Raw genomic sequence first — 20,654 nt, forward strand, 5'->3', positions numbered from 1 at the left:
AATTTATTTTCATTTGCTTTTGTTTCTGTCAGTAATGCTGCATGGTTTTCAGTGTACTGGTCTTACAAATCTTTCATTAGATTTGTTCCTAGATATTTTGTGATTTTGTTGTTATTGTAAACACTATTTTTAAATGTTTATTTTCTAACTGTGGCTAGTATGTAGAAGTACCTATGAGTTTTATATATTGACCTTGTGTTCAGCTCCCTCACTAAATTTACTTGTTAATTTAATTTCATAGATTATATTAGATTTTCTTCATATTCAATCATATAATACATGAATAATAATGTTTTATTTCTTCCTTCCATAACTTTTCAAAGCTCATGTTAAGGAAGTATAATTTATATACAAAAAAATTCACCAATTATAAGTGTACAGTTTAATGAGTTTTAGCAAATACATCCAGTCAAATAACTACCACCACAATCAAGATGTAGAATATTTCCATCACTCCAAAATATTTGCTTGCTTTCCCCTTTACAATAAGGATTGGGAAAAAAAGGTCATATCACCAGCCCCTTCCTGGTGGGAAAAGCTTACGTTAATTAGCATGATGTTGCAGACTATAAGTCATCTAGAGTCTCCAGAAAAGGAAGAGTGGGATGTGAGGTTTCTTTATGAAGAGAATTCTATTAAGTAGTTCCCCAATCCTGGTCGCCCACTAAAATCATTGGAAATACCCTTTTAAAATACCACTGCCTGGAATCAATCCCCAGACATGCTGGTTTGCTTCATCTGGGATGGATCCCAGCATTGGGTATCTTTGAAAAACTCCTCTAGTTAATTCTAATGTGCAACCTGGGTTGAAAACCATTGAGCCAAAGGAAATCATGTTTGCAGGGAGAGAGACAGCATTTTAAAATCTCATCAACAAAGGAAATTACTTGAAAAGAAAAATCACAGAAACTGTTTTCAGGGCTTTGTCTAATAGTAAACATATTTTTATTGCAATAAACTATATTTATGGCAATGAAGCAATTTTACTTTCTTTTAGTTACCATTTGTTACAAAATTCTTCATTAAATCCTTACATAGATTATATCCTTAAATAGAGGGTAGTGTTTCTGAGTGTGGACTTTAAACTTACACAAGCCTGGGTTAAAAATTTTAGAATTTTCATTTTCAAACTGTAGATCTTGAGCAAATTACTTAACATATGTGAACTTCAGAAGCTCTAGTTGTAAAAAAGGAAAAATTGTATTTATCTCCTATCCTCCCAAAAGCCTTATATAAAAATTAATTCAAAAATTAATCAACAAACTAGTTATAAGAGCTGAAACCATAAAATATAAGGGTAGATCTTCATGATCTTGGATTCTTAGATATGGCACCAAAAGAATGAGCAACAAAAGAAAAAAAGATAAATTCGACTCATCAAAGTTAAAAACATTTGTGCATCGAAGAACATTATCAAAAAAGTAAAAAGACAACCTACAAAATGGGAGAAAATGGTTGCAAGTAATATATCTAATAAGGGTCTAATATCAAGAATATATAAAGAACTCTTACAACTCAATAACAAAAAGACAAACAACTCAATTTAAAAATGGGCAAAGGAATTGAATAGACATTTCTTCAAAGAAGATATACAAATGGCCAACACACATGAATAGATGCTCGTCCTCCTAAGTTACTAGGCAAATGCAAATCAAAACCACAAGATGCCACTTCACACCCACTAGAATGATTACAAACAAACAAACAAAAATCAGAATAATAAGTGTTAACAAGAAAGTGGACAAATTGGAACCCTCAGACATTGCTAGTGGGAATGCAAAATGTACTAGTTGCTATGGAAAATAGTTTCTTATTTCCTCAAAAAGTTAAACATCAAATTATCATATGACCCTGCCATTCTACTAAGTATGTACCCAAAAGAATTGAAAAACAGGTACCCAAAAAGTACCTGTATATGCAATGTGTTCATATAGCAGCACTATGTGCAATTACGAAAAGGTGGAGACAGCCCAAATGTCCATCAACGGAAGAATGGATAACAACCTGTGGTTTATCCATACAATGGAATATTATTCATCCATAAAAAGGAATGAAGTACTAATACATATACAACATAGTTGAACCTCCAAAACATTATGCTAAGCGAATGAAGACAAACACAAAAGGTCACATAGTGTAGGATTCCATTAATATGAAATGTCTAGAAAAGATAAATCCATAGAGGCAGATCACAAATTGGTGGTTGCCAGGAGCTGGGGGGTGAGGGGGGAGGGAAATGGGGAGCAACAGCTTAATGGGAAAAGTTTTACTCTGGAGTGGTGGAAATATTTTGGAACTAGATAGAGGTGGTGTTTGCACAGCATTGTGAATGTACTAAATGCCACCGAATTGCTTGCTTTTAAATGGTAAATTTCAACTCAATAAAATTTTTAACAAAAAAAAAATAGTACCTACCTTATAAGCTCATTCTGAGAATCCATGTTTTTAAAGCTGCAACAGCAAAATGTCTGGCACATTCTAGGCTTGCAATTAATGCGAGCAGTTATTACTGAAACCAGGCAGGGCTGGCTAATGAAAGGAATGGCATTCGAAGGCAGTAGAGGCAAACTGACCGTGGAATTGGGAGGGGAAAGCAGGGGCTTCCTTCACGCTCAGCAACCAGGGCTCAGCTCCCTGGAGGAGTGGCTTGGGGAGAGTAACTGCGTGTGTGCCTGTGTGTGCACACGTGTATTTGTGTGGGGCTAAAGAGCTGGGAGTCTATGAGGTGGAGCTACCACAGTTGAAAACTAGAAAAGGGCCCCTGGACCACCTGCCTCAGGAGGCACACAATGACAGCAGCCAGAGCCCTAACGAATGGAACGCTCAGGCAATTGAGCAAATTCTCCCTTTTTCTCTCCTTGAGACTGCAAAACCCAGGCTGACTCCTCAGACAGAGGGAAGATGTGCAGGACCTTGGACGTACCACAGGGGGCCGGGTCCTGAGGGGAAAAGAAAAGCACTCTCGTGTCAGATGGAGTGGAGGTATCAGGCCATCTAATTTGACTGATAAAGAAACAATACACATTTATAGAGAGAGCTTAATTTATACCAGGCACTATTCTAGGTGCTTTAATTAACTTTATTTGATTAAATTAATTCATTTAATCCTCACAACAACTTTTTGAAGTAGGTATTGTTATTATCCCCATTTCACAGATGGGGAAACTGAGGCATAGAGAGGCTCAGTAAACTTGCCCGGCGTCACACAGTAAATGGTACAGTCAGAACTTAAACCCAGGCAGTCCAGCCCAGAGACCATGCTCTTAGCCACCATTGCCCCAAGCAGATGGAGCGCACCATATTATTATATTATAACGAATTTTGAATGCTCACCACATAATAATTTACTCAACAATTCCTTTTTTGTCTAGTACCTCCATTTTTGTCTGCAGTCAATATCTTCAGGTATATAGCTTTTCACTTCTGTTGAATTATCTCCTTAGTTTTTTTTCCCGTGAGTGGCATTACTTGCTCCATGGGAATAAACTTTGTAGTTGGTGCTACCTATTGCCATAGTATTTTCCAAACAGGCCACACCAGTTTGCAATGCCACCAGCCGGGTATGATTATACCACTTTCACTACCACTTCAAACAGTATGGGTAGAATCATTCATATGAATAAATATAAATTTGTACAATTTTAAAAATATTAATAGCTACAAAGTTGGAAATTTGGAGCTTTTGGTTGGTTTGGCAGCTGTGATTCTGGAAGTTTCCCTTCATTCAAGATCCCTTCATTCACCAAATCTGCTGCCTGGAAGATGAGCCACTGTCCTCCATCAGGCCGGGACTTCTAAATTATCTGGAAGGTGAGGGACCCACACATTTGGCCCTTCATCTACAGCTGTACTGAAGGCCTCAAGATATGAGCTAGGCTTTCTCTTCCCCTCTATCAGTCAGTTTTCCTGCAGGAATCGGAACAGAATTTTAAGCCAGCTAGCTGTCCACTCTAGTCACAGAATCCAGTGCTTTTCAGACTTACAATGTGGCTAAAAAGCACATGAGGAAGCTTATTAAAACACAGATTCTGATTCAGTTGGTCTGATGCAAGCACTGGGAGTCTAGCAAACTCCTAGATGGTGCTGAATCTGCTGATCCATACTTTGAGTAAAAAGAACCCAAAACACCTTTAAACCTCAGGCAAATTGGACAGTAACCAAAGCCCAGAGAATCCTTTTGAAAACTCTCTAATCTTGGTTCTGCCAATGACAGGCTCCCGGACCTTGGTCTAATCTGAGGCTCAGTTCTCCACCTGTAAAAGGAAAGGCACAGCTTAATACAGTTTCACGAGGCAAACACCGTGTAACCAACGCCCTGAGCAGCACCTCCTTGTGCCCCCTGCCCATCAAAACCCACCTCCCCACCTTGAATTTGAACAGATGCCAGTGCACTGTGAGATCAGCTGGGAATCTTGCTGAGCTTGAAGTCCACTGGTTCCAAACACAGAATGCCCCCCCTCCTCCCCACAATCCCCAGCCTCTCCCCCAGATTATTATCTCTTCTTTTGTTCATTCCTTCATTTTTCTATCCAGTCATCCTCCATTCGATAAGCTTGAGCTGAGCACCTACACGTCACACACTCTGCAAGGGCACAGGGAATGGAATAAAGGTGAGTTAACACCAGGCGCTGAGCTTAAAAAGACAAATGTGTCAAAGGACAATTACCATACAATGTGGGACTGTAGACAGTAGGCGTGTACGGGCACGCAGGAGCAGGTTCTTGGGAAAATCATTGAGACTGTGTGGGTAGGATTAACAGGACTTCTGTGTCTTTGATGGGCTGAGACTGGACCAGCTTTTGCTTTATGTCACCGTGGACTTCCCATGTGGTTGCTGTGGAAGAGATCCTCTCACCTTTCTGTAAAGCAGATCCAAGCTAGAAAACCAGGCCACTGTCAGTGCTGTCACTGAGCAATAGAGGGCGCTACGAGACTGTGTGCTTGCCACTGCCAAGCCAAAAGGCAGCACCTTCCTCAGAACTGGGGAAAAAAGGTGATGAGGAGAGAGACGCAGCTCAGAGAGGAGAAGGGATGCGCGCAGGATCGCACAGCTGCTCAGGAGCAGAGTGAGCACATTACACCAGGCCTATGCCATTTATTCCGTGATGCTTTAAATTTCCCAAAACTCTCAATTTGTATAATTCAGGAAAAACTTTCTAGAAGGACTTCTCTTGTCATTTGTGCTGTGTTTGTGTTTATGAACTTCTTACAAACCAATATCATATTGGGCTTTGTATTCGCTTTCCTCCTACATTTGAGGTTGGTGCCATGTTCCTTGAGAAAAGCGCAACAGTTTTGAGTATGGGCTTGGGAATAAATCTGGGTTTGATTCCAATCTCTGCATCTTCTTCTTGAATGACGTTGGTGACCGTGAGTGCATTTCTCAACTGCTTGATTCTCTGGCTCCTAACCTGTGATGATCACACACGTACCCTCCAAAGCTGTTTTAGGATTAAGTGAGTTGACACTAATAAAAGTTCTGAGCTGCTCCTGGCCAGGTAGGAGTACTGGTCCACCCAGGCTCTTACTCTCTGTCTCCTCCCAAAACAGTGCTGGTGAGCATGCCACGAGGTGTCCGTGTACAGGAGAAGTCAAGCCGCATATTCTCCACTCTTTGAATCAACAGGTGTGTCCCAGCTCAGCCTTTTCATTTATGTGATCTTGAGTAAGTCCCTTCACTGCCTCTGGGCCAGTTTCTTCATTCCTCAAATAGTACAAATAATATCAATTTTATTACTACTAGTTATTTCATTGAAGCAAGACTTCCTTTGAAAGCAGTTCAATAAATATTTTCTGATGCCCTAAAGTGCCTTGGGCCCAATACTGGGGCCTGGGGGGGAGGGGGAGAACCAATGGTTAGAACCCCATCCTGGAGGTTCTAGTAAAACGGGCTAGTCTGGTGATCATATAAATTACCAGAGACAAGATGAATAAAGAGAGGGAACCCTGTTAGTGGGTTCCAGGAAGACTTCCCAGAGGAAGTGAAATCTAAGTTGGCTTTTTTTTTTTTTTTTACAATTACAGAATTGTGTTATTTTATTTTATTTTTTTCTTCTTTATTTTCTTTTAAATGTTACATTCAAAAACTGTTGGCTTTTGAATGTGAATAGGAGTTTGCCAGACTCCTCCTCCTTTAAAGTCAGTGAAGACAGTTTATGGAATCAGGAGTCCCAAACGGGAGGTTTGTTGCACATACCAGCCCAAGCTTTCTTCTTGCCTTAACTTCGCTATTCCCCAGGCTTATTACTTCTGCCAGTCTCCCTCTTTTCTTCTTTTCTCTGAAAGGAGGCAGAGGAGATGTTGTCAGCTGGTGGATTAGACTTTCCCTTGAGGGAAAGGAGCCCAAATCACAGTAGTGGGGAAACGGTGGGAAGCACCCAGCGCACACAGATCAGGTGCCCTAACTAGCACCCGACCCAGGGCACCTCCCACAGGTCAAGACTCTGCTGCATGCCCAGCAGAAGGGACATGAAGATTCCAGCCTTAATCCCACACCTAAGCCAAACACTGTCGTTCATATCTTCATCTTTCAGCCCTGCCTGATTTGTTCTTTCTCTGGTCCTCCCAAATTCTACTTGTCACCTCCTCCAGGAAGCCTCGGTTGCCTACCCAGGGCAGAGTCAGTGGTATTCCCTGCACCTCCAATGGTACCCTGACTGTACCCCAGCATCTCTTTGTCTCTTGGGGATCTGGCCTTCCAATAAGTGGTGAACTCTGCAGGCCAGAACTGCATCCACGTCCCCTTCTACATCCCCAGCTCCTGGCACAGAGCCTGGCACAGAGGACCTCGCTCAGTAAATGTTTGCTGAATTGAACTGAACTGAACTGACCTGAGCCCAGAATTCCTGGCTCTTTCCAGTCAGTGTTTTTTGTTTGTTTGTTTTGTTTCTTTTTCTGTCCCAGCAAGAAGCAGAGGGCACAAAGAAGAAACTGGAGAGAGTGGAACGAAGGAATCATTTAGAGAGGTCTTGGCAGTGTTGAAAGAGATAAATTTGGGGAAGCACCCAGAGACCAGCCTCTGTGGAAAGCAGTTACCACCCCTCGGCTGAAGGGGTGGGGAAGAGGGGAAGGGAGCTGGTGCAGAACCTGGTGAGAGCTGAAGCCACGAGCGTGGGGCTGGCCAGCAGAAGCAGCCACTGCCAGACCACAGTCTGGAGGAAGGGGGCCAGGGGGCCAGTGCCCACCCTCTCTCTTCTCCCACACGTCTCCTGCTGTTGCATCCCCTTGGTTGAACCCAAGTGGAACTCAGTGGCTCAAGCCACAGAAGGCTGCCTCCCTGGGCACAGAGCAATTAACCAAAGGGCAGAGCGGATCTGGATTTGTCAATGGGAAATACCTACCCAGCCAAGTGGCTTTTCCCAAAGTATGGTCCACATGCCAGCAGCAACAGAACCACTCCAGAAGCTGATTTCCAAAGCTTCACACAGGCCTACTAAATCCAAATTGCTATAGTTGGGGCCTGGGAGTCTGTGTTTTCAGGAAGACCCCCAGGTGATTCTAATTCACATGAAATTTTGAGAGCCACCATCTAGAATGGATGGTTTGGATGGTATAATAAGGAAGGCTGGCCAAGCATCTCTGGAAAGTATGGAATTACAGTGATTCTGAACTCATTTACCTCGATTTGTATTTACAGACTTGCCTCAGTTAATGGCGCTTGATGATATTGGTTCCCATCTATGACATCCAAAGGACCAGGGACCTTATTCATTCATTCATTCATTTATTCTTCATCCAACATCACTGAGCATGTTCTAATGTCTGAGTCCTTTAGAGCTCCTTGAAGACACAAAGGTGAACAATGATGGTCCCTGCCTGGGTTTTTTTTAGGATAGCCTCTTAAGATGTCACCTGGGGAGTCTTCTGCAGTTCCAAAAATCCTCCCCAGCATGTGGGGATGACTCTCCAGTGCTTTGGCAAGCACCCCGTTCTGGGCAGGTTTCAACCATCACCTACCCCAATACACATCTCTCCTGAGTTCCGGGGGTGTGGCTGCCTAGGAGACAGACACCTGGAGGCTCCACAGGCCCTCCTGATCCGCAGGAGCCTAAGGAACTCACCTTCTCTTCCTAGTCACCAGCCCAGACTCCTGACCTCCGTGAATAGTATCACCATTTACCTGTTGCTCAAACAGAATCCTGGGAGCCTTTCCTGACCCCTCCCTTACCCACCCTCAGTCACCAGGCCTATCAGCTCAGCCTTCTCCCTTTCTAACCTCTTACCTTCTCTAGTTTTTCACTAGCACTCCAGGTTCTCTTAATTTTCTCCATTATTACTGTAATGATCTATTGTGCTTCCTTATTTATTTCCAAGTCAGTGCTGCCAGAGGGCTTTTTTAAGTGGGCTCACTCCCCAGCCTAAACCTGCAATGCTTCCCATTGCCCTTGGGACAAAGTCCAGACTCACTGTAGCACACAAGTCCCTTCACAGCAGGCCATGCCTGAGTTTCTACCTCATTTCCCACCACCTCCCACTCCCTCCCACCCCCACCCCCCACCATGGGTCTTAAATTCAGTGCACTTGTGTCAGCCTTCTTCCCAGAATGTCCTCCCCCTCCTACTCCTGATCAACTCCTTCTTAACTCACTGCAAGAGTCCTTTCATCCATGAAGTTTTCCCTGACCACCAGACGGGGTTAGACTGCTCCTCAGTATCTTGCTCTTGTGTACTTGACAGTTCATTGGTCTGTGATCTCTATAAGGACAAGGATCAGTCATGTCTTATTTGACTTTATATCTCAATGCCTCAACAGTTCCTTCCAGTCACAATGAGTGGGTAGGTGGGTGGGAAGGAAGGCAGATAAATTGAATTTGTAGTAGTCTCTTGCTGGGGAGCAGATGTGGCTCAAGCGATGGAACACTTGCTTCTCACATGGGAGGTCCGGGTTTGGTTCCCAGTGCCTCCTAAAAACAAACAAAAAATACAAACAGCAAGTGAGCAAACGAAAAAAACCAACTCAGGCGAGCTGATGTTGAGCACTAGCTTCCCACATACGAGGTCCCGAGTTCGATCCCTAGCCCCTGTACCAAAAAAAAAAAAAAAAAAAAAATAGCAATCTCTTGCATGGAAAGGATGTTCTCAGAGAGGACCTAGGGCAGACTGACTCATTAAATTTGCTATATGGAAAGGAGTTCCGATGTTTCACTAAACTAAACTAGTGGAGTGTCCTAGGCTGTGTGCCAGTATGGCAATTGAGAACAACCCCTCCCCCCAAGGGCCTTGCGATAGTTAGGAAAACATTGTCTTAGTTAGGCTCTTTCAGAGTACAAGGGAGAGACAAGTTCAGCTTTCTTAGGTGCTGGGGGTTTTTGTATGGAAGTCAGGAAGTAAAAGAAGCCTCCCTGCAGCAGCCCAGTCCCTCTGGAATATCACCACTGAAGCAAGAGTTTCGAGCAGATCTCATAGAGGATGGAATTAAAGCCCCCTGTATCAGTCAACTGTTCCCCAGTGATGCTGCCTAACACACCACTCTAGTTTTCTGTCTTAAAACAACAATTATTTATTCTCAGTTCGGTTCTGCTTCACATTCTGCTTTCTTTTGGGACCCGCAGTCTAGCTGAGGCATGCCCTTTCTATGGCAGAAACAAAAGCAAGAGAGACAAGCTAAACCATGCAGGCATGTTTCAAGCCTCTGAGTGTATCACTTCTACTAACATCCTATTGGTCAAAGCAAGTCACATGGCCAACCCCAAAGTCAATCACGGGAAGGTATATCTACATCTAGTAGGAAGAACTGTAAAATCACATGGCAAAGAGCATAGACATAAGGAGGAGGAAAGAATGGGGCCAGTAACGCAGTCTACCATACTCCTCATTATTCAGGAGAGAGTTCTAGTTACCTGACCACCTTAGAAGCAGATGTCAGTGGCTCCCTTCTCCTCACCTGTAAGCTCCATAAAGACAGGGATTTCACTGTATGTCCGGAACCTAGAACCTTGCATGGCATATGGCTAGTGCTGATCAATATTTGTTGAATGAATGAAGGCCCTTTGATATCTCCTCCTCACATACACACTTTCCAAGAGCTGGCATCTGGCTGGAAAGGTTTGTTACCCTCGAATATGGTGTAGACTAAGGAGATTAAGCTTTATCCAGTACACAGGCCAAGGGGGACCATTGCACAATTTTGAGCAGAGGATTAACTCACTCAAACCTGTGCCTTAGTAAAATCGACCTGTTCCCAGTATTCCAAGAAAAAAAAAGAGAGAGAGAGGGTACTGGAAGATCAATTGGGAGGCTATTTGGTAAGAGATAAGGAGGTCCGGAAGTTGAGGGTGGAGCTTGCAAAGGATTTGAGAAATATTGTGGGGTAGAATGGAGAGAACTTGTCATTTGTTAGAACACAAGAGAGAGGGAGGTCTTGGGACTTGGGACTTGGAGCATGGGCACTGGGGCAGACTGGTAAATGGAACAGGCTTGTTCACTTGGGACTTGCTGAGTTTGAAGTGCTTGTGGGCCACCCAGGTGGAGGTATCTAGTAGGCACCAGAAATTGAGAAGTGGCCCTTTAAGCTAGCCGTTTACTTCAAATGTAACACTTACATATAATGCCCACTTAGTCAAACTCATCTAAACCTGCTGGCTACGCCCACCAGCTCAAGATCAGGCAAGCTGTTGTGAGTTGTCTGGTTTTCATAAGTCTCAACCCGAGAAGAAAAGGGTAAAAGACAAGGGCTGGAGATTAGAATCAGAGATATGTGACCTCTGCCAGGCATAAGCACCTTTCTCCAGAAGCTTGAAACCCACCCAAGATGTCCCCTGACTTTCATACATTCTTTCAAAAAATATTTTCTATCTGTTCCTTCTCTGTGCCAGGCACTGAGTTCAGGGCTAGAGACACTGAATAAGGCCAGGTCTCTACCCTCAAAGTGCTTGGACTTGGGTAGGGGACACTCTAAATACCCAGGTGCAGGCACCCGGATAAATGTCCAGTGGGCCTTCAAAAGAAGGGCTGGCCAATTTCACAGAGGTAAAAAAGACACACTATAGGTTCAGGAAACGTCCAGGTGGATGTGGGTTAACAAGAATAAGGAACGTTCCAGATGCAGTACCTAGCTAAAGCTGGGGCTAGTGTAAGAGATGAATGAACAGACTGCATTAATGTTTGGGAGGGAGGCCAGAGGAAGGGGAGGGAGACGGGCAGGGGAGAAACAGGCAATGCTGGGCCCAGATCATGCAGCACCTGGTACCGAAGGAAAGAGCTGGAAATGCATCCAGGGTTTTCCATCCTTGAAACATTTTGTGGAAGGGTCCCAAAGGCCTGGCTTTCCTTTCCTTAGAAGAACAAGATAACTCATAATGAATCTTGGTGGAATGAAAAATAGATAAAACACTTTAAACCCCTGCGTGACGTCTTTATGATTAAAGGCTTAAGAAGCATTTGCATGGTGTTTTCAGTTTCAAGGCGCCCTCCCTCCCCATACCCCTTTCAGTCCTCACAGCATTTGGGAGGCAGGTGTTACCAACATCTCTGCTTGACAGATGCGAAATTTAGACTTGAAAGAAATCCCTAACAAATGCTTCTTGCAGGAATAATGAAAACCTTCTTTCAAAAGGCCTTAAAGGTTAGCTAGCGTGATAATGTTTAACTAAGGAGCTGTGTGTTCTCTGTTCTGGGGAGTGAGAAAAGTGTGTTTGGCTGCCAAATGACTTTCAGAGAAGCGTGTTGGTTGGGCCAATGGTTTCCAAATGCTCTCCAGTCTGTGGACAGGAGCTTCTTAAAAACAGATTGTAAGGTTCTACCTCCAGAGATTTTCAGATTCAGCAGTTCAAGAAACTAATTTTGTCAACAAGCTTCTCAGATGTTGTTGATATACAGGTAATTAGGAAATTGGTCCATCGGGCTCTTCTGATTACAAGGATAACCTAAGGCCCTCTTGGTAAAAAGGTGGTCCAGAGACCGCCAGCCTCAGTGCCACTGAGGGGGCTTCATGACCATGCGGTTTCCTGGACCCCACCCAGACCTACTGAATCAGAGTCTCCAGAGGTGGGGCCTTGGGATCCATTATTTTCAAGACTCTCCCAAGATCTTTTTGTTCATTTATTCAGTAAGCCTCTCTCAAGGTCTTCTTGCGATGTGTTGGACACCGTTCCTGGGATGTTAATACTGAACAAAACCCTCAACGTCCCTCCCCTAAAGACACTTGCATTTTGGCGTAGCTCTTGGAAAGCTGGGGTGCGAGAGCCACTACCTTCAAATAATCTGAAATTACTCTAAGACCAGAGGGGGCAATAAAGAAAATGGGAATCTTAAAGAATCCCAAAACACGAGGTCATCCCAGATCATGGCGTTTCTAGAACGCAGCACGTCTATGAGCAGGGCAATCTGTCAGAGGAGAACATGAGTATCTCGGGCACCTTGGCTACACCTCCTGCGAAGAGCCGGGTGGTCAGTGCTGTGCTCACACTGAAGTAAAAATGGTCTCGTGTGATCACCTGGGAGCCAAGTTAAAATTTTGAATGTGCTGTTGGTTGCCCACATATTTTTGTTGTTTTTGGGTTTTTTTTTTTCTTTCTGGTTTTTGAAGTACTACGTATAGGTTGTAGAAAACTTGAAAAATCCCAAGAAGAAAATTTAAATCACTGGTCATATCCTTACATGGAAGTAGCCCCTCAGCCTTTGAGTGCATTTTTCTCTCAGACGTTTTAATGTGCATAAATGTATTATTCTTGACAAAATTATGCTCTAAATATAGCTTTAGGTCTTACATGCTTCTTTTAAATGATATCATTAGCATTTCCCATGTCATTACACACTCCTTGTAAAATAATTTTAAGAGTTAGAAAATAGTCAGTGGACAGGCTATTATGTATTCAGTCAGTCCCTTATTTCATATTTTTAGCAATCATTACCAGTGCTATAATGACCCATTTCTGTTCTTAAGCATTTTTCCACATTTTGGATTTTCCCTTTGAATTGAGTAGGTCCACATTTTTTCCTTATATAGCACCGTTTTCATGATTACTTCAGTGTTTCCTAATACATAGCTAGAAAGCTATTTTCTCTCTCGAATGGGACCGATACTGTCCTCTGCCCCATGTCCCAAGGCTGGCTCCGGGGCCTCGCAGAATAGGTCCATTCACTCTTGTTCCATTTCCCCTTGCTTGGCAGTCCTTGTCCATCCCCATTTCCGTGCGGGCGCACAGGAAAGCCAGGGTGGATCGGCTTTTCAACCTGTGAGTTCAGCAGCGCTGGAGACAGAGCTGTGCATGTTCCCACGGTCATCTCTGTATCCAAACCATGGAAAATTGACTTTTTTTTTCATAACTGGCACAGGCTGTGTTTGGGTCAGGAACCCAACATTAACTACCAAGGCTGACCTCACGGTTTATAAAAGCCCAGAAAACCTGAGCAGCATCTAGATAACACTATTGGGGAATTTTCCCTTCATGTGAATTGACATTTGAAATATTTACTACTATTATGTATATTTTTTTTAACACTGCTGAAACAAGTGGAACAAAAAAACACACTGGCTTAGAAAGTCAGGGGATTTAGCCTGACTTGGGCATACCAATAAGACAATCCAGTTTCAAAGTCACTCCCTTATCGTATGTTTGTTCGATAAGTACCAGAGTCTGTCTAGACTCCTTGGATAAGAAGAAAATATGTGAGAGTTGGAAGGTGGAGCAGAGACTGGGGCGGGGGGCATAGTGGACTTACTCCATTGCATATAGTGTGGTAAATGTGTATTGAGAGTGGAATCCAAATGCAAAAGGAGCGCCTTGGGGTCTGCCTACAGAGTCAAAGAAAGCTTGAGGGAGCTGTGAAGGCTGCCCTCGACACATTTACCCTCTAGCATTTACCCTCTAGCGGGAGGAGAAGCTACTGTCATGGGGCAGCTACTCCTGGTTCAGACCACATAAGAAGCTATGGTGCTGTGAAATTGAAGCCACAAGGTACCAGAGGCCGGCGAAGGGTTTGCATCTCCTTTCATACCCGGGTCACTGCTGTGCTGGTAGTCACTCTCCCTCTTGTTCCTGGTCCTTCTGCCTGAGGATCGGGTCACAGGCCCCAGAGCTGGTTTGGAATTAGCTCGCTTAGCAACCAATACAGGTAAACAACAAATGGGTGTGTCTTTGACCAGCAGACCTGCAGAAGGACTTCTGCTAGCACAACTAGGTGACTCTCAGGGTGGAGTGGGAGGGGAATGTCCTAACTCCTTCAGTGGTTGCACGTAAGTAAGAAACTGAGAGTGCATGGTCATGTCCAATACCTGACCAGGTAGACCTTACTTGGGATACTGTTGGATATTTTCCCCTTGTCTGTCTGCATCTATCTGTAGCTCTTTTCCTATTATCTATCAATCGTCAAGCTAGCAAGTAAAATTCCGCAAGGACTTTTGACCAAAAACCTTTAGCTATAACTTATTGCCTCTTGCTCACTGCAGAAAGGCAAGCAATTGTTCAGAAGAGGTTCACAGGCTTTGCCGACGTTGCTCAGAAATAAGTCAGAGCTCCCGCAGCATCGGGATCTTCAGTCCCTTTCGAGGGGTTTTCCAAGAACCTTCCAAAAGGGGCATGTCCATAGTAAGTACAATGCAAGCCAACTTGTGATGAGGGGAGATACCATGACCAGGAAGGTGGTTTTCCCAGGACAGGGCTTATCCCCTGTGCTCCGGATGTGCTGACCCCTGTGATTTCCCCAAATGTGGGACACTTGGCTGCATAATTAGGGATAATGAGGAACTGCCTTCATGTTTCCCCTTGTACCTAGCAAGAATTAAATAATAAAAAGGAAGGAAGGAAGGAAGGAAGGAAGGAAGGAAGGAAGGAAGGAAGGAAGGAAGGAAGGAAGGAAGGAAGGAAGGAAGGAAGGAAGGAAGGAAGGGAAAGAGGGAGGGAGAGGAAAGGATAAGAGGCGTAAAAAAGGAACAGACCAAATGCCCTGGGGTGCAGTGGTGGGATAATCTCTTAAAGGATGGGTAGGATTTCAACAGGCAGAGATGGGCAAGTTCATTGTTTCAGGAGGTACACACAGGCTGGGCCGTCATTCTTCAAGCAGAACCAAGAAAGAGGTTTGTTCCTGAGCTTGGGGTGGAGAGAGCAAAGCTCAACATGGTGGTGGCACCAAGGACCAAATGGAAAGAAGCCCAAGGAGGTGAGGAAATGGGGAAAGGATACGGCTGGGTGATAAGACAGCTGGGGAGAACTTTACCCTGGTAGAGGAAGTTGGGGCTAAAGGAGAGCAGTATCTCTAGAGGCCTTGGTGACTCCTGCACAAAACCAGGCTCCAAGCATGGCTCGGTTTCTAAGCAGAAGGTCCTATGACTCTCTTGAACCTGCAACCCCCATGTGAACATGGTATGCCTTGCTGTCCCTGGCCGAACACAGATTCCTTTAACTTGTGACTCATGTTTACAGAGGCATCACTGGACAGTCTGTTTGGACTGTGATGCAGTGGCTGTGTATACCATGGAAAAAATGAGAAAGCCATCCTCGCAGGACGCCAGGCGCAGTTGAGGAAATCCTGTGGTGTGTCATCCATGCAACGCTAGAAGGTCACCAGAGCACTGGGCAGGCTGGACAGTGTCCCCCAGCAGCCCTCAGAGGGCTGGAAGCATAGTTTTTCCTGGGCCCAGATCAGGTTTCCAGCCTCTCAGGAATGAAATGGTTAGCAAAGCAAGAACAGGCTTTGAGATGATCATCTTTTCAGAGAGGCAGCTTACAGTAGAGATTTGAGTAGTCAAAGTTCTCCGTCCCCACTCCATCTTCTTTTCTGGCCGTTTTGTTATCAGCTGTGTCGGGAAAGCATTATTCCTGATCCTGAGGTCACTGAAACCATTTTTCTTTCTCTTTTATCCTAGTCCAAAAGCTCCCCACCCCCGGCCCTCCCACAGCCATGTGAATTTCCAATAGGGGTAAGAGTTCTTGGCATTTGGCTATTTCTTTTGAGCAAGTTATAAATGGCTCTGTAAAGATTTGACTCCTTTCAAGTAACCTGTGCTTTGCCATAGGTAAGCAAAGTTTAGATGGAGCCAAAAAACATAACAAAATAGAGTCTGTGTTTTTTTAATTATGCATACTTCATTATTTTTTCCCAGAGAGAATTTATTTATTTTTTTTAAGATTTTTAATTTATTTCTCTCCTCCCCCCCTTCACCCCCCAGTTGTCTGCTCTCTGTATCCATTCGCTGTGTGTTCTTCTGTGACCACTTCTATCCTTATCAGTGGCACGGGGAATCTGTGTCATCTTGCTGTGTCAGCTCTCCGTGTGGGCGGTGCCATTCCTGGGCAGGCTGCACTTTCTTTCACGCTGGGCAGCTCTCCTTACAGGGCGCACTCCTTGCGCGTGGGGCGCCCCTACGCGGGGGACACCCCTGCGTGGCACAGCACTCCTTGTGCACATCAGCACTGCGCATGGGCCAGCTCCACACGGGTCAAGGAGGCCCGGGGTTTGAACCGCGGACCTCCCATGTGGTAGACCAACGTTCTATCCATTGGGCCAAGTCCGCTTCCCTGATTTATTTTTTAAATAGGTTATTCATTACGTGATAGAAAATTCAAAAGGTACTAAAGAATTTTGGGAAGAAAGCAGACTTCCATCTCTCCCCTACTCCTACTCATTCATCTCCTCTTCAGAATATAACGATCTTCCCAGTTTCAGTTTCCTCAGTCTCCCAAACACAGCAGTGTTCTTACTTTAAAGTCCATGCCCCTTACTAAACAGCAGCTCTCCCACTTGTACCACCATTACCACCTCCTCTCCAGCCATATGGTTATCTTGGGGTTGGCCTTGGAAGGACACGGTGAGATGAATGGAGCCAGAGACCCAGGGTGAAGGGCAAGAGCCCAGCAGCTGGAGGTTCCTATTTGCATGTAAGGGATGCCCTCTTCCCCATCTCCCCTTACCCTCCCCCTGCACTCCCTGACAGGGGCGGCTCCTTTAAGAAGTTGATGCTCTGGTCCTAGTCCCATCCATTCAAGCATCAGTAATGCCTACAAGACCATGATTATCTCTTGGTAAAATTTCCAGTCTTCTTAGCTCATTATACAGACTAAGTTCTTGATGTAGATCAATTAGAGGTTGTAGGACAGAAGTTATAAAGCATCAGTGTGCATAAGATTCTCAATAGTAAATTATAAAATGCAGACTCCTGGGCCCCACGCCCAGAGATTCAGAAGGTCTGGGCTAAGCCCAGGAGTCTCCTTTTTCACAAGGTTTCCTTCCCCAAGACGTTCTTGATGCACATGGTTCCTGAGTCACACTTTGAGAAACACTGGCTCTCCTCCCTAGAATTTTCTATTTAGGGTGACTGAATGCTTCCTTCCTTGTTGCTGGTTTTTCAAAGTCATAACCTCTGTGTGGTTATTCTCTATAACCCTCCTTCTGTTTTCGGCATATGAACCTGGAAGATGTGATTGGGGACTTCTGGCAAACCCATCCTCCCCAAGCTTTGTAAGATGGCACCATCTCTTTCCAGGATGGCCATTGCTTAAGTTAAAGAGACCAACTTATAGGCTCCACATTCTGTCATTGTTTCTTTTCACCTCTAAAGCCACAGCCTTCAGTGGTTGGAGAGTCTTCAATGCTTTGAGTTTCTGGAGCAGGACCCCAAAGACCCCAGACTTACATTTCATTTTCTCACCTAGCAGCAAATATAGGTGGTGGTCTGTGGGTATTTAACAGTCTGTTTGGTCCTTGGTCAGTTTCAAACCTAAGGATTCATGCAAGTGTTCCTGAAATTCTGTGAGTTGCCTAAGATCAATTTTAATATCATCTTTCCACTTTCAATAATGATAAGATTTAAAAATATATGCATAATCGGGATTGTCTGGCTAGCCCCCTTCTGAGGGCTGCTGTTTCATTTTGGTTCTCTTATTTCAATCTGTGCTGCTGTCTAGCTGGCATCGAGTGTCCATCTAAGGGGACAGCGTTTGACTTCTGATGGGTTACCAGCACATTTGGCAGCATTAACATGGCTTCCATCGCACTCAGAGTGAAAGCTTGAGTCCCAAGAGTCTCTCTGACTTCATCTCCTGAGGTTCTCCCTCTTGCCCCACCAGCCTCCTTACTCCAGACACGCTTCCCTGAGGGCCTTTGTATCAGCCCCAGAAGATTCTTCCCTCAGATTTCTTCACTCAGATAATCTGTAAAAGTAGCTCCCTCATCTCCTTCAGGTCTGTGCTCAAGTATCATCCTCTCAATCCTATTTAAAATTGCAACCCTAGCCCTCCCCACCCCCATCACACTCCCTATCACCCTCAACCTTCTCTCTTTCTAATGTTCAGTGTGTATTGTCTCCTCCCCCATTAGTAAGCATGCCCTGTGAGAGATGGGCTTTTTGTTTTTTTCAGTGATGTATCCCAAGCACCTACAGCAGTACCTGACACACAGTGGGTGCTTGATAAAAATTTAATGAAAGAATGAAAGCTCTAACAGACAACAGCCACCTCCTTTCCAGACTTGTCTTCCTGTTGAATTCTTTTCTCAGCTCTAAAGACAAAATTCCACTTTTGCCGTGATAATTTGCATTTTTCTCAATGGATAAAACTCTAATCTTGAAACTTTGTGTTTCTCCAAGTGAGATCCATGGACTCCAAGAGTTCTAAGGACATAGACACTGGGGATGAGGGATGGAAGTTTTCAGTCTGACCCAGGCCTCTGACTGACCCACTGACCACCTCTTTGTTTCTCACTCTCTCCTGGCTCAGAAACAGACCTCCTGCCGCCACCTGCCTGAGCTGGTGACTCATGGTCCACAGGCAGGGCAGACTTTGTACAATTCCCTAGCCATTTTTCCTCTCTTAACACCATTTTCTTTGGCTTGCCAATTTTAAAAATTGTTTCATTATTCTTGATTATAAAGGAAACACACACTTATTATAAAATAAAATTTAGAGAACCATAAAGACAGAAAGATATGGATGCCCAAAGACTTGAAATTCCTGCCCATAATTGCACTATCAGATATAACCACTATTATTAGCATTTTGGTGCAGTCTTTCCTAGCCTTTTTTTCTATGCACAAGGTATTAAGTTGAACTATAGGAAGTTGCTGGTATTCAACCATTCTGACCCACAAAATGGCAATTTTGTACAGTTTGACCTAGGAATTCATACAGCTAAAGTCACGCTATGTGTATATCGTTTTAAGTCATGTTCTTTTCTCTTTCTATAATGGCACCGCTTGTCCATGTTATTCTGGATTCTTGGGCCTTCCCTCAAGCTTGCATTAATGGCACAAATTATTGATGAGCATTAGAATCTCGGCTGGGAGCTTTGCCCTGTAAATCACTGAAGCAGCACACATGCTGCCCAGACTTCCTGAGTCTTGATGTGAATGACAGTCCTCAGTGATTCTTCCAGGAAACCCTTCCTATAAATGCCCCCAGCCAATTGCCTGTGTGCAGCGCCTGGCACCAGATTTTCTGCCTGATTGGCAGCTTCTGGGAATGCTGCTAATAATTGTGCTCAGCTGCTCAGCCCCTATGCCTCTCAACTTGTATGAATCGGGTCTGTTACCAGGGATCTATACTTCATTTTGTGCCTTCTCTTTCTCTCTTTACGACCCTCTTTAGCTTTTTGTGGTTTCTGGATTTCTAGGCCACCTACAATCTACCAGCACTATTAAGAGGTTTTTTTTAGCTTATCGGCAGGAGGAGGGCTGCTGGTAGGGCCCCGGCTTTCTCTCAGCAAACATCGTTGACTACCAGCTCTATACCCTTCTGTCACAACAAATTCCTGAAGAGTCCATGGATCATGAGGTTCCATTATGTTGTGACTAGGCCTCCAAAATAATTGCCTGGGGACAGTAGCCATGTGGGTCCTCTTTGCAGTGGCCTCATTAGCTGGGACTCAGGAGAGCCCTCCTGTCTGGGCCATTTGCTTGCTCTAGATTGGGCTGAGTTTAACCACAGACCAAAAAGATTACGTGTCATCTAAAAATTCCATTTGCATAAGATTTGGGTGCTTATGATAGAAGAGCCATTGTCATGGATAAAAACTCCATGTCACTCCAGGTGCAGAAGCTTAAAGGGATGTATCTTAACATCTTGGCCCCAAGAATAAAACAGTAATACACTGGAATAGAGGTAATCCGTAGCCTACAAACACATCAAAAAGTTGAGAAAATAAGCCCCCCCCCCCCCAAAAAAAAAGATATAGAATGAAATGTTATAAAATGGTATAAATGTTTGCTATAGGGCTGCTAAGGCAAAACACCAGAAACGGGTCGGCTTTTATAATGGGAATTTATTTGGCGGAAACGCTTGTAGTTCTGAGACCATGAAAATGTCCAAATCAAGGCATCACCGGAGATGTTTTCTCACCAAAGGTCGGCTGCTTGCCATGTGGCAAGGCAAAATGGCGGGCCTGCCAGCCTCTCTCTGCTTTCTCCTTCAGGCTCACTTTCTCCCCGAGCACACCAGTGGGTGATCAGGCACAACGGCTCTTCTCTCCCCTCTCTTCTGGGCTTCCTCTCTGCAGCCTCGAGCTGTTCCATGATTCCAGCCTCTGGCCGCTGCCTCAGCCTCTCGGGGTTTCTGTCTTCCTGCAGCTGTAGGTGATCCTGGAATCATCTCTACATACATGGCAGGGTCAAATGGCAGCTCTCTTTCTCTGTGTCTCTCTTCTGCATGTTTCTCCTGTTTATAAAGGACTCCATTAAAAGGACCGCCCCCTCCCCAATCCCACAATCTAATCAAAGTCCCTGAA

General features: G+C 44.5%; 1 protein-coding gene, 1 long non-coding RNA gene and 1 other non-coding gene across 4 annotated transcripts in view; 2 read left to right on the plus strand and 1 right to left on the minus strand.

Annotated features, from left to right (window-relative positions):
• Window positions 1-20,654, plus strand: part of PTPN3 (protein tyrosine phosphatase non-receptor type 3) — a 144,472-nt gene that overhangs the window by 8,174 nt on the left and 115,644 nt on the right. The window lies entirely within an intron of this gene.
• On the minus strand, window positions 913-6,278 carry LOC139439523 (uncharacterized). Its single transcript, XR_011649499.1, has 2 exons — window positions 6,197-6,278; window positions 913-4,253 (listed from the first exon to the last, which is right to left on the minus strand). It is a non-coding gene; the product is annotated as an uncharacterized lncRNA (long non-coding RNA).
• LOC111760023 (U1 spliceosomal RNA) lies at window positions 14,545-14,707 on the plus strand. Its single transcript, XR_002793828.1, has one exon. It is a non-coding gene; the product is annotated as a U1 spliceosomal RNA (small nuclear RNA).

The sequence above is a fragment of the Dasypus novemcinctus genome, chromosome 8 (genome assembly GCF_030445035.2).
Source record: "Dasypus novemcinctus isolate mDasNov1 chromosome 8, mDasNov1.1.hap2, whole genome shotgun sequence".
Taxonomy (NCBI): Eukaryota; Metazoa; Chordata; class Mammalia; order Cingulata; family Dasypodidae; genus Dasypus; species Dasypus novemcinctus.